Genomic DNA, 12,536 nt, shown 5'->3' on the forward strand with positions numbered 1-12,536 from the left:
CGGCGTGACAATCATTACAAAACTTAGTTCGATCTTAGTTTGAGTGCAGAAAAAAACCATGCTTTTCAAATAACTGATGTTTATTATATTTCGAAAAAGATTATTTGTAAAGGTGTAGTAGATATTTCAACAACAAAGAATCCCATATTTAAATATTGTTATTGGAAATCAATCAACTTCAAAATAAAGTGTCACTTACAGTAATTACCTATTTCTATTTTTCATATTGTGAAAAAGTGACGAATCATAACTTTATTTGTTTTGATTATCATAAAAAAGTATGTCTTCCTGGTTGCCTTTACCGTGATAAATAAAGATAAAATGCAGGGCCTCAATATTTTATGTATAAAAGGGAGGCCTAAGGCAAGTATCTCCTTAAAATCAGCACTGGGTGTAGTAATTGATGTTGAAAAAACACTCAAATGCTCCTTGTCAAAAGAAATATGGGCATTATTATATGAAGCCCAAAAGTATTGGATTTTAGATAAATTCGGACTTAACGCCTTTATCGCTCTCGATGCTATTTATTATGTTGGATGTTTTTGAGAGCGTGAGGACCAGGCGGGAGCAACCCATATGTTACTACTGAATTAAAACCCTTGTTCACATCAACTTCCTGTTATATAATGTTGGAGAGATAAATTGAATTACTCCTCTAAAGAGAGATAATCTTCGACATTAAATGGAGCATTTATGCAGGGAAATATTATAGTTATATTTAAATGCTTATACCGGTAGTTGCATAAATGCGCGGACTAATTTTTAAACGCTTATATCTCGAGGTTCCGTGACCAGAAATAAAAATTCCAGCGCAAGTAACTCGGTAAATCTTTTGGTTTTGTTTTTGTTTTTCTTCCCCGCATCAAACAAAGTCGTTTACGATGAATGACGAGGCACAACGTCATATGGTAGCCACTCTCCTCCGCGCCGGTAGGTCTGGTAAGGAGATAATCAAGGACACTGGACTATCCAGGACTACTGTGCTCAAGGTCCAGATGCATGTCAAGGAGGGAATAGATCTGAAAGACCTGCCCTTACCTCTGGAATGACTCAGGATTGGCTCGCTGCCAGCATGCCATTTTGGAACAAAAACATCTCGCCCCCTCAATCCCTAATTTGAATCTCCTTGACTACAGTCTGTGGTGGCAAATTGAGAAGAAGGTCTGTGCTATCCGCCACCCGAATTTGGACTCATTGAAGACCAGTGTCAATGAGCAATGGGCAGCCATGGAAGACCATTAAATCATCAATGTGTGCAAGGCCTTCCGCGGGCGCTTGGAGGGTGTCATAGCAGCTGAGGGCGGTTATATTCAGTAATTATATTGAATTTTATACCAGAATAAATTCTCTATTATATAATTCTCAAAAAAAAATACGTCATACGAATTTTATTACACATTTAATTATTTGCCACAAATAGTACACGTATTTATGCAACTACCGGTATAGTACTCTATTTTAAAAAAAAGTTTAAATCAAAGATTGGCGGGAATTCATTATTCAGAAAGAGAGAGAAAGATGTTAACACAACAATATCTATTAAAGAATTAAGAAAAAAGCCATAGAATCATCTGTTTAACCTTTTCTTTCCTAAACTATTATTTTTCGATGCGTTTTCCACATCACTGTAAACATTTTCCCGCTCATTTTCTTAGAAAATTCTGTTCATATACTCATCCAAGTATTCGTCTGAAATTATCTACCTTATTGGGTGAGGCACCAGTTAAGCCTTTACAGAAAAGCCTTTTCCTTGAGGTACGTTGGCAGGATGATGATTGTTCAAAGTAATGTTTCTCAAATTAGTGATACATCTACAATATATAACAAAATCAATTTTTTGGCAACTCAAGACGAAGACACCGAAACATCTCCACATTTTGTTTTTTCCAAAGTTTATGAAACTAAGAACTTGGAAACCACTCTTAGTTCTATTGTGTGTTTGTCACTTTGGAAACTCGTAGATTGTTTTAGTATATGAATGATATCCTTCAAAATGTCCACTCAGGCTATAGCTTTGACGTATCACTTCCTTACTGATCTGTCAAATATCTCCCCCCGCAATTTTCTGTAATTACCTTATTTTGTTTATATTATACTCGAAATCCATATGTAAATCTTCATCATGCTCTGAGGAAGTTCATGAAATGGCTGGGAGTTCAATATGATCTCCCATAACTTCTTCCAATATAATGTGAGGTTCCGTATCACAATTAACATAGCTGTTATCTTGTTCCTGGGTGTCAAGGTTCATTTTGTTTCTTTTTCTGCGTTTCCTTTTCTCAGAAATGCAAAACCTCTCGTGGTACACAGTAGAAAGTTGGAGAGCCACTAATTTAGATAAAACTTTTTTGATTTGCCTATTCAAGTTATGGAAAAAAAGACTATTAAAAAAGAGGGGGGGGGGGTTGAACGTCTTAATGAAGGCCACCCATGTAGTTAGCCAGTTGTATCCCGTAAAATGATTATGTTAAAAAGGTTGCTGACAAAAATGTTTTGGTAAGATCGTACATCGTAAAATCTCGACGTATACATATTATATTGTGGTACAAAAATGTTGTGTGTAATCACTATAATATTGCTCAGAATGAAAATTGCTTCGCGGTCATAATATCTGTAGTGTCTGGACAATCCTTTTTTCCACAAAGTTTTTTTAACATTGTGTACCTGGTATAAATTTTATCTCGTCAATCCCTTCTCTTCTAATATTTACCCCGTTTATTTTAGTGAAAATCCATAAAATCCCTCTTTTAAATTATACCTCGTCCAGAGATACATCTCTTTCATTCATTTGACCAGTTGGGTTGGCGACGAAGTCTGGATGTTAATGTATTCATTATCTCTTGGGTTCTTTTTTTGTTACTTCATGAAGTGGGGCCGCAGAATCTCTGCAGAGAGGTTAGGAACAAAGTGACCATAATATTGGACGAGACCCAGAAAAGATGTCACTTCTGTGCACGACTAAGGTACCAGAAAGTATAAGACGGAGTGAATAAGTACCGTATCCAAGGACCTGCCTTGCTTTGACATCTTGAAACCCAAATACTTCAATTCGTGCTTCATGATCCTGCACTTCTCCAGCTGAAGACGAGTACCTACGCAATACGACGATAAACTTCTTCCAACGTCTTCAGATGTTCGTCCCTTGATTTCGAAAAGATGAACACGTCGTCGATGTAGATTTTAATGATGGAAATTCTCTCAAACAGCTTCTCCTCGGCGACCTCCACGATAGCTGGAGCAGAAGTAAGACCATACGGGAGAACATTGTACCGGAACAGTCCCAATGCGTGTTAATAACCAGAAACTTATTGGACTTATTGGTCGTCCAATGCATGTTGCTCATAGCAATGAGCGAATTCCAGCTTAGGAAAATAACTAGATCCAGTGAAATCTGCAAACAACTCTTCAGGATGAGGGAGGGGATACAAATGTTTATCAATGATAGGTGATATTGTGTGTGTAAAATCAGCTCATATCCGGACTTTTCCATTAGGATTCAATACAGAAACAATAGGAGACGCTCACTCAGAACACTTTACTCTACTCAGTGTCCCTCTATCAACCATTTCCCGAAGATCATCAGACACTTGCTCACGTAGGGCAAGAGGTACAGGTCGCCCCGTATGTAACGTGAGCTTGCGCTCTCGCTAAGGTGGTTTCAAACGTTGAAATGTTTCATATGTGAAACGGAGTCTTCAAATGACGAAGAACACCCTTCACATATAAGCTTTCCAAATTTAGCTTAGCTTCTTAATCTTGTTATAAAATCGTCAATGAGTTTCCCAATTGCTTGTATAATTTCAGACAGCCTAAAAACATCGCAGGAAAAAAGACATTACATTTTACCTATATTCATATTTATTACTATTTATTTTGCATCTTCATTATTGATCCTCATCATATTCCAAAAATAATTACTTATTCTAATTAGTAAATATAATTAAATAAAAAAGAAAATATCAATTAGATCCAATATTCATAGCTCTAATTGAGTCCAGTGTTCAGGTTAAGTTCAAGTCCTCATGGTCCGGGTCTTTCTAGTTCCAGGTCATGATCGAGATCCAATTCACACGACTTCTGATCCTCTATGCGACATCATGTTCAAGGCATCTCGCCTATTTGTACCTCACTCGGTGAATCTCATCTCCTTCAAAGGAAAGGATCCTTCATTGTGCAGATATCCCTTCACATCAAGGTCTGGCAGCATTTCAATCATTGCTTCTAAGTTAAAGAATATATACATTCCTCCAGATCTTCAACAGAATCATTACATACTTCTTAAATAAGAAATAACTAATAAGGATTTCCATAAAAAGACAGAATAATACACTGAAACAGAGAGAGTTCTCATCCTCCATCCACAGATAATTCATTGAAATTTTGCAACAATTCCTCTATATCTGAATTTTGTCGTGAACCATTTCCTAAACCTAACCTTCTCATATACAAGATAAAAAATATATTTTTACATTTTTGTCTCAAAAAATGAAAATTTATTGGTGATTGCAAAATACCTTACATCCAGCACCAATTACTGCACGTTAGGGAATATAAATCCATATTTTTCTGAATATTTTTAATGCTTTAATTTTTAATTTGATGTGTCCAAACAATATTAAAACTATCGTAATTCTATTTTATTACATTTAACTAACATCATTCATTTATCTTTGTGATTAATTTTTTATTCTTTAATACGTTGAAATATGAATTTATTTCAAACACTCAACCTTCATTAATTATTGAATTAGTTCGTGTTCTGTTTCTTATTTCAATGGCCCACCCGGTCGCTCTTATGATCCAAAATCGTCATAGGAGTATTATTCCGATATGGTAACATACAATAACGTTGTTTAAAAGAAGATTATCGACTAAAATTGTAAATGGCGATGACATTAAGATATTCCAATAGAATATATTTTTATAGTAAAGTTAGTTTTAAAAACATAAATATTTAAGTAGGCATGTTAAACGATTTAAAAAAAATTTAAGGCAATAACACACGATATTTTAAACAGTAAAGTCAGTTTTCTTTGAGAAACCATTTTGCATCAGAACCAACAATCAATATAATAAACACATGATATTTAAGACCTTTGAATCATTGATTAATAAAAAGAATGTGTTTCGAAAGAGACTTTTGTATAAATTCTTACAAAATGCTCAGAAATGAGGGTGCTTCATAATGAAGCTTAATTTTAGAATATGCCAATAAAATATGTTTTTGTAATTTAAGGATATGGATATTTTATGGTGAACTGTCCAGACTATGATATTAAAGTCCCTTAAATATCTAGCAATTTTGTAGGACACAGCTGGTAATAGTGTTTTGTATCACAGTAGCTTTAATCTTGTTTTACAAGAGAATAGAATATGCCACTAATTGAAGTTATGGATGCCATGAATCCAACTTTTCTTTATTTTGACCAAAACATTGTCAAATTCATCCTTAAATTTCCTCATATGCGATAGTATCATTTCAATAAATGGTTTCCAAAAGACTTCATTCCCAATACTAAGAGGATATAGGAATCCTTTGCCAGAGGATTTCGGATGTTGGTGAAATCAAATAGTCGATCAAATCTTCGAATGAAGTCGACGGTTCCTTCAGAATTTTTGAATTATATTAATTCAAGGTATTTATGGGAAAATTTTTATTGCATCACTACAGACGAGCTAAGAAGTTGAGTAGCCCAGTTTACCTAATAAAAAGTTAAAAAACATACATGGTTATCATTTTTTTTAAATATATCATGTTTTTATACCTTCATGTTCATACCATGGAAGTTAACGTGACTTTTCCTGTATTTCTTTCCAGTCTGTAGTCCTTCGGATGATTGAAGTTTTTCCAACTCTTCGAGAAATCTCCATTCAAACTTTCTACCATCTTTATCCAGCATAACTTTGATAGATGTATTCCTAACTAATTTTATACAATCGCATTTGTCCAATAAAACAAAGACTTCTGGTGGCGATCACTGGGGGTGAAAAAAGTATTCCGAAGCTCCTTGCAAGGTAAGCATAAGTCAAAGGTCTTTCTTACATAACTATATGCTTTTGTCGCCTAGAATGACGATGTCAACACTCGGAGCTCAGATTAGTAGCTACTGCGACTTCCCTTTACAACACTTCCGATTTGCATCCTTCTCAAAGGTTTTTAGAAACGTCAGACGTTGCATCAAGAATGAATAAAGCCTCTTTTGATAGCATTCTCTTGGACCCAGGTCTTTGAGAAAAACAAACCAAGTTTCTAACCTTCTTGAAAATTTTATTCCATTAACATTTGTATTTTTTAGAACGGTCTTTAAGATCTGAAATCATATTCGTTTGCCATTGGAGCTTTTCTTTAATGACTTGAGCTGATTAGAGAGAATAAGGATGATCCAATTGCACATTTTTCCTAGTCTCAGAGAGAAAAAGGCCTATTTTGAGTGCAACAGATGTTTTGACCTTTTACAGAGGTGAGGAGGACCTCTTTGAAAAGACTTACGATTTTGACATGTTCTTGCAACTTCTTCTTATAAAATAATATCTAATTCGTAAATTTTTGTGCAAAAATATTCTCATAGAGGTCGTCGAATAGATGGTAAAATAGAAACATATAAAAAAGAAAATAAAAAACACAAATACTGACTACATGCACACACATAAAACAGGGTGCATCTGATTATACAGTAAAAACAATAAATAAAATATAAAAAAAAGACCCTCAAAAAAAAAAAAAAAAAAAAGGAGAATTAAAAAAAAAAAAAAGAAAAGAAAAGAGAACACACATAAGCAAAAAAAAAAAAAAAAAAGAAAATTTATAAAAAAAAATAAAGAAAATGATATGATAGTGTAATAGTTGAAGTTCATAACAATTGATTGCCTGAAGTTCATAACAATTGATTGCCTGTTGTTCATATAATTTAAACTTGCTAAGAGCTACCTTTACTATTTTAGGAGAAGGGTAAACATTGAAAAATGTCTTAGAGATAGACTGTTTAGTTATTATTTGGAGATATAATTAGGAGTTATGATGTTATCTAATATACTTAAGTTTTTAGAAGATGCTAATTCGAGGTCCAGAAGACGGACTTGGCTTAGCTAGACAAAAATTAGCTATAGAGTACAAGTCAAGTCTCGAGTCAAATTTCCCACCTCTGACAATAATTGACCACTATACCTTAAATTATACATTTAATCAATCATAAACTCATCTTCTCTTTGGTGGGCTATTAAAAAAAGCTAGGTTAATAGAAATCCATGTTTTTCTATTAACTTTGCAAAAAAGGAAAAATTGAAGAATAAAATAATTTATTCATTCCCCACAGAAGTTTTAGAGTGTGAGTGACGCTTAGAGTTGCATTAAATGCTATTTAAAATGAGGGTCCGGATTTTAGTAGTTGTTACCTTATTCAAGGAGTGTTCCCTACTTTAAAGATATGTTTAATTTGTAATGAGCCTATAATTTACCAACCAAGTGTAATGAGAAATCAGAGGGCTTTGAATACTTTTAAAATAATCCTGGCACAAATCTTCCTGAATTGTTCGATAAGCCTCAAACCTGATGAGGGAGGGGGTTCATGATCCTCTCCTTCGAAATACTTTTTAGTGAATGGAAAAATGCATTCACAGGTCTTTCGGGACAAAGCAAGGACTTTTTTTTTATATGTGCAGGGGAGAGTGAAGATACATGTTACAAAAAATCATATTTTTTAAACTGTCATAAGTTTGACAATTTAAAAGATAATTCAACGCCCGGGGAACATGTTATAGGACAATTAAGACAGTTAATTCCACAGTATTTTTGATGGAGTACAATAATTAATAGCCATTTTATGGTTTTATTGAAATTAACCAAAAGTAGGGTACTTGATACACCAGGAGGAGACATGGTACAGGGTAGGATTAGACATGTTATAATAGGAGGAAACATGTAAAAAATGTGATTTGTTATATTCAAACATTTTTTTTACTTTTTTTTACAGTTTGTTAGCATAAAGTAAATACTTATAATTACATATAAAAGATAAAAAAATAAAACATTTACAGAAATAAAGGATAGTTATTAATAAAATTAAACAAATATTTTTTTTTACTATTTACTATGATTGATAATTAAAGTACAACATGAAATTACACAAAAAAAAACATAATTAAATATTTATATATATAGTACGAATAATACCAAGTAAAAATTTTGTTTCTTAATTCTGGTGATCGAAAACTATTGCTCACTACACCGATCACTTCAATTAAATCTCAATGGTATGGAGGAAAACAGGGATCCAATCAATAAATCAACTGCCATAACCTTATCCATTTACGGCATATAACACCTTTTTTATAGTAAAACTTGTAAGCACAACTGATGAATGAGCCCTCTACAATTTTCGTCGGGATTATCATCAATAAAATCTACATAGTACAATCAATATAAGAAACCAAATATTAAGATATATATTTAATACTATACTCGTATCTACCTATATTCTTAATTTTCATTAATTATCTTGCATATTCATTTAGATCCTCTTCATATTCCATATATAATTATTCATTCTAAATATCAGTCAAAACTGTATTGGTTATATGTTCATGTAGAATTCGAGTTCTCATGCTCCGGGTATATGTGAAAATAAGTATTGTCCGGATCTTCCTGAAGTCTCATCTAAGGCAGAAAAAGTATTAAACTTACATGTGTACTTATGAATGAGGCCGCTACAATACTCGTCGAAATTATCATCAATAAAACCTACATAGTACAATCAATAAAATAAACCAATTATTAAAATATAATAATATACTCGTATCTACCTATATTTATAATTCCCATTAGTTATTTTGCGAATTCTTTAAAGATCATTTTCATACTTCATAAATAATAATTAATGACTCATTCTAAATAGTAAATACTAAATATAATTAAAGAAAATAGTTAAAATCCAATATTCAGAGCTATATTTGAGTCCATTTTTTAAGGTATTTAGGGATGAATTTTTAAACAAGTTGCAAAATTCCATGGTTTAGGTGAAGTCTAGGTCATTATGGTCGGGATTTTTCTGGCCCTAAGTAATCATGCAGGGTTTTTCGAGTTCCTAGTACAAGTTCTCATGCTTTGTGTCCATTAAAAATAAGCAATGCCTGGATCTACTTGTAGTCCCGTCTAAGGCAAGATATCATCTCCCAAAAGTTCTTCCTTAATCTTTGACAACATTAATTTACTTTTGGACTCCATTGACTTTGGTTTGTGATGAGATAGATAAAAAAGAATAATGATGATATCTTTTATAAATAAAAACATATCTTTAAAGTAGGGAACACTCCTTGAATTAGGTAACAACGGTTAAAATCCGGACTCTCATTTTAAATAGCATTTAATACAACTCTAAGCGTCACTCACACTCTAAAACTTCTGTGGGGAATGAATAAATTATTTTATTCTTCGATTTTTTTTTTTGCAAAGTTAATAGAAAAACATGGATTTCTATTAACCTAGTTTTTTTTAATAGCCCACCAAAGAGAAGATGAGTTTATGATTGATTAAATATAATTTAAAGTATAGTGGTCAATTATTGTCAGAGGTGGGAAATTTGACTCGAGACTTGACTTGTACTCTATAGCTAATTCTTGTCTAGCTAAGCCAAGTCCGTCTTCTGGACCTCGAATTAGCATCTTCTAAAAACATAAAGTATATTAGATAACATCATAACTCCTAATTATATCTCCAAATAATAACTAAATAGTATATCTCTAAGACATTTTTCAATGTTTACCCTTCTCCTAAAATAGTAAAGGTAGCTCTTAGCGAGTTTAAATTATATGAACAACAGGCAATCAATTGTTATGAACTTCAACTATTACACTATCTATTACTTTTTTTTTTTTTAATTCTCCTTTTTTTTTTTTTTTTTTTTTTATCATTTTATCACTGTATTTCACCCTGTTTTTTTTTTTTTTTTTTTGCTTATGTGTGTCCTCTTTTTTTTTTTTTTTAATTCTTTTTTTTTTTTTTTTTTTTTTTTTTTTTTTTTTTTTTTTTTTTTTTTTTTTTTTTTTTGAGGGTCTTTTTTTATATTTTATTTATTGTTTTTACTGTATAATCAGATGCACCCTGTTTTATGTGTGTGCATGTAGTCAGTATTTGTGTTTTTTATTTTTTTTTTTTTATATGTTTCTATGTTTTTTATTTTCTTTTTTATATGTTTCTATTTTACCATCTATTCGACGACCTCTATGAGAATATTTTTGCACAAAAATTTACGAATTAGATATTATTTTATAAATTGTAATCTTTTAATCTAAACATTTTCTTGGTAAATTTTCTATCCATTTTCAAATGTCTACAAAGAAATCTTGTAATCCTTGGGTCAGATGTGCCCCTTGAACATGTTTATAGTGGTCCTCAGAATGCTCAAAATGCTGTCCCTACTCTATTCAAAGCATTCCCACCTCCCTTTGGTTAGAAACTTGGTTTGTTTTTCTCAAAGACCTGGGTCCAAGAGAATGCTATCAAAAGAGGCTTTATTCATTCTTGATGCAACGTCTGACGTTTCTAAAAACCTTTGAGAAGGATGCAAATCGGAAGTGTTGTAAAGGGAAGTCGCAGTAGCTACTAATCTGAGCTCCGAGTGTTGACGTCGTCATTCTAGGCGACAAAAGCATATAGTTATGTAAGAAAGACCTTTGACTTATGCTTACCTTGCAAGGAGCTTCGGAATACTTTTTTCACCCCCAGTGATCGCCACCAGAAGTCTTTGTTTTATTGGACAAATGCGATTGTATAAAATTAGTTAGGAATACATCTATCAAAGTTATGCTGGATAAAGATGGTAGAAAGTTTGAATGGAGATTTCTCGAAGAGTTGGAAAAACTTCAATCATCCGAAGGACTACAGACTGGAAAGAAATACAGGAAAAGTCACGTTAACTTCCATGGTATGAACATGAAGGTATAAAAACATGATATATTTAAAAAAAATGATAACCATGTATGTTTTTTAACTTTTTATTAGGTAAACTGGGCTACTCAACTTCTTAGCTCGTCTGTAGTGATGCAATAAAATTTTCCCATAAATACCTTGAATTAATATAATTCAAAAATTCTGAAGGAACCGTCGACTTCATTCGAAGATTTGATCGACTATTTGATTTCACCAACATCCGAAATCCTCTGGCAAAGGATTCCTATATCCTCTTAGTATTGGGAATGAAGTCTTTTGGAAACCATTTATTGAAATGATACTATCGCATATGAGGAAATTTAAGGATGAATTTGACAATGTTTTGGTCAAAATAAAGAAAAGTTGGATTCATGGCATCCATAACTTCAATTAGTGGCATATTCTATTCTCTTGTAAAACAAGATTAAAGCTACTGTGATACAAAACACTATTACCAGCTGTGTCCTACAAAATTGCTAGATATTTAAGGGACTTTAATATCATAGTCTGGACAGTTCACCATAAAATATCCATATCCTTAAATTACAAAAACATATTTTATTGGCATATTCTAAAATTAAGCTTCATTATGAAGCACCCTCATTTCTGAGCATTTTGTAAGAATTTATACAAAAGTCTCTTTCGAAACACATTCTTTTTATTAATCAATGATTCAAAGGTCTTAAATATCATGTGTTTATTATATTGATTGTTGGTTCTGATGCAAAATGGTTTCTCAAAGAAAACTGACTTTACTGTTTAAAATTTGTTATCAATGAGAAGGATAAGATCGCCGAGCGAGATTTAAGTGAGTGTAGGATCTGAGTGTTGAAAGTGTAAGAATGCTTTAACTAAAGAAGGATTCTGATTATAGGCATTAACAGACGATATAGTACATAAATGAATTTGGATTAGAAGGTGAATCTTATGCTTATCTTAAGCCTTGTACAACCAATATCGTGTGTTATTGCCTTAAATTTTTTTTAAATCGTTTAACATGCCTACTTAAATATTTATGTTTTTAAAACTAACTTTACTATAAAAATATATTCTATTGGAATATCTTAATGTCATCGCCATTTACAATTTTAGTCGATAATCTTCTTTTAAACAACGTTATTGTATGTTACCATATCGGAATAATACTCCTATAACGATTTTGGATCATGAGAGCGACAGGGTGGACCATTGAAATAAGAAACAGAACACGAACTAATTCAATAATTAATGAAGGTTGAGTGTTTGAAATAAATTCATATTTCAACGTATTAAAGAATAAAAAATTAATCACAAAGATAAATGAATGATGTTAGTTAAATGTAATAGAATAGAATTACGATAGTTTTAATATTGTTTGGACACATCAAATTAAAAATTGAAGCATTAAAAATATTCAGAAAATATGGATTTATATTCCCTAACGTGCAGTAATTGGTGCTGGATGTAAGGTATTTTGCAATCCCCAATAAATTTTCATTTTTTGAGACAAAAATGTAAAAATATAGTTTTTATCTTGTATATGAGAAGGTTAGGTTTAGGAAATGGTTCACGACAAAATTCAGATATAGAGGAATTGTTGCAAAATTTCAATGAATTATCTGTGGATGGAGGA

At 32.1% G+C, this 12,536-nt stretch overlaps 2 long non-coding RNA genes across 2 annotated transcripts; one reads left to right on the forward strand and one right to left on the reverse strand.

Moving 5' to 3' along the window:
- Window positions 1-7,806: 7,806 nt before the first annotated feature.
- Window positions 7,807-9,834, reverse strand: LOC121114649 (uncharacterized). Its single transcript, XR_011779292.1, has 4 exons — window positions 9,759-9,834; window positions 8,800-9,223; window positions 8,469-8,737; window positions 7,807-8,400 (listed from the first exon to the last, which is right to left on the reverse strand). It is a non-coding gene; the product is annotated as an uncharacterized lncRNA (long non-coding RNA).
- A 959-nt stretch (window positions 9,835-10,793) lies between these two features.
- Window positions 10,794-12,224, forward strand: LOC139904945 (uncharacterized). Its single transcript, XR_011779293.1, has 2 exons — window positions 10,794-10,933; window positions 10,997-12,224. It is a non-coding gene; the product is annotated as an uncharacterized lncRNA (long non-coding RNA).
- The last annotated feature ends 312 nt before the right edge of the window (window positions 12,225-12,536 follow it).

Source organism: Lepeophtheirus salmonis, chromosome 3 (assembly GCF_016086655.4).
Source record: "Lepeophtheirus salmonis chromosome 3, UVic_Lsal_1.4, whole genome shotgun sequence".
NCBI lineage: Eukaryota > Metazoa > Arthropoda > Copepoda > Siphonostomatoida > Caligidae > Lepeophtheirus > Lepeophtheirus salmonis.